We start from the raw sequence: 2,200 nt of genomic DNA, 5'->3' as shown, positions 1-2,200 counted from the left end.
TAAAAGAGTTCATAGTTTTAGTCAAAATATCCTTTTCTTTGGCATTTTCCTCCTTGAGAATGAATCATTTCAATACCTGTTCCAATGTATGAGCACAAAAAGACCAAAAAAACCCACAAAAACAAAACAAAACAAAACAAAAAACCAAAACAAAACAAAACAAAAAACCAAAACAAAACAAACTACAAACAAAAAAGAAAAAACCCACCCCAAACTACAAGCAACCCCCCCCAAAAAAAAATGAACTCCAACCCCTCCAAAACAAAAGAACAACAAAAACAAACCCCAAAACAAAACAAAAAAACAACAAAAACAAATGCCAGATGTAACCTACATTTCCTGCTACACTTTGGTCCTTTGATTTTCAGGAATTTATGTAGAGTATGTGTCAATCATCCTTTATCCACCTTGCACATTGTGCTACTCCTCATATTCTATTATATGAAAGACATTATTTTTCCAAGGGATATCCAAAATAAAGATGTATGTCAGAGATTGAAGCTGCCTGCTGCTGTGCCTGCTGTCATTGCTCCTGTCACCAACATAAATGCAAGCAATCAGAGCAGCAGTGAGGCAGACAGAAGTGGTGACAAAAGCAATGGAGCTGGGAAAAGAGGTCGCAGTAATGCCACAGTTGCCATCATTTACCTGTGTGGGGAGAGTTCAGCTCATGTTCTGCTGTATTTTAATAACTGGAAAATAAGGTGTTGCTTATCTTTTTAGATTGCTTCTCTTTAGACCTTATGCAGGTTTCTGTGCATGTTTAGTTTCCAGCACTTCAAGTAGAAGCTAACTTCAGGAAGATTGTTCACAGAGCATTCAGTTGAAAATCAACATGTGTGCACAGGATTCCTTCCTTATACACAAGAAAATCTTTTTTTAAACACAAACACAGTCTGATAAGTTACTCTATATATTAAGTGAGCATCCTCCATTTTTAGTGAAAGGCTGACAATTTATTTTCAAATTTTATGGGCAGAGGGGGGAAGACAAAAACAACATCAGAGCTATGTCACAACGCTGTAACCACCGCTTAAATATGCAAATAAAGAATGCAAACTGGTGCTTAGGGGTTCAAAGTAAGTTCATGAATTCCATTATCTCAGTTTCTCATATTTTTATGTTAAACTCTTCAATTATAACTTTAGTATAATTTTAGAGATAAATTTAAAAGAGAAATAGAAATTTTTTTTAATAGAAATTCAACTAAACTTGGCAGCTTAATTTCACACAAAAATTCTGTACTTTGCTAAGACCTGATGAAGAATCTAAAATTGGAAGACTGGACTGAAAACTGATGCAAAAGAGAAAGTATAATAAACTCCCAAGTACCTAACTTTTTTTTTAAGAGCTTTTGTAAGAGTCAATTTGAATATTGCTCATTAGCTGACTGAAGAAGTTTGAAAGCTTACTCAGTTTTGTAGTCCATACCCTGAACTCTTCTGTATTTCAGCCTAATGATTATGGGGACTTGATTCTTAGACTGTACTGGAATCAAAATGTCTGAGTTCAGTTTTCAGATCTCTTATAAATGTCCCCATTACTTTCAGCAAGTCTGAACCTCAATTTTTCATCATTAAAACAGAATATAATTTTTTCCAGTCTTTTGAAATAAGAAAAGAGCACATTTTATAATGTGCTGCATGATATCTAGCCTAAGGATTCACAATCTCCTTTAATGTTTATTGGCTCAGCTACAAAATAGAGATATAACCTTTTAATTATGTTTGGGTTCAACTGAACAGTTTTCAAGGAGCCACTCTGGGTGAGATCAATTCCTTTTCTGCTTAGCTAACTGTTCTACCTTCCACAAGTCCCATATGGGCAAACAGCCCAGAGGAACAGCTAAAGCTGCTAATGGGTGAACATAGTTGGTGTGAGAGTGCAAGAGGAATGCCCTTTACTTTTCAAATAAGCAAGATCTGCTCACTTGGTAAAGCTGTAACTGCCTATACTGTGTAAGAAGTTTTCTGTATTTAGACTACACAGTAACGGTTTGGGTTATTTTCATAATTCTACCAACATACAGCTCACTTCCTGCTTACTCAGTCCAGGTCATGTTAATTGAAAACCACTTTTCTGAGTAATGTAACAACTCATGGTAATAATTTTCCTCTATTACTTTAGAAAATTAAAGAAAATAACTCCAGTCATCACTTCAGTGAAGAAGATTGGACTCCAATACTGCTGAGTGTGTAAT

At 35.1% G+C, this 2,200-nt stretch overlaps 1 protein-coding gene across 1 annotated transcript in view; it reads left to right on the top strand.

Annotated features, from left to right (window-relative positions):
- FAM155A (family with sequence similarity 155 member A) overlaps nucleotides 1–2,200 on the top strand; it is a 437,763-nt gene that overhangs the window by 290,961 nt on the left and 144,602 nt on the right. The window lies entirely within an intron of this gene.

This window comes from Geospiza fortis, unplaced genomic scaffold (genome assembly GCF_000277835.1).
Source record: "Geospiza fortis unplaced genomic scaffold, GeoFor_1.0 scaffold366, whole genome shotgun sequence".
NCBI classification, from domain to species: Eukaryota; Metazoa; Chordata; class Aves; order Passeriformes; family Thraupidae; genus Geospiza; species Geospiza fortis.
This window is presented reverse-complemented; position numbering and strand designations above follow the sequence as displayed.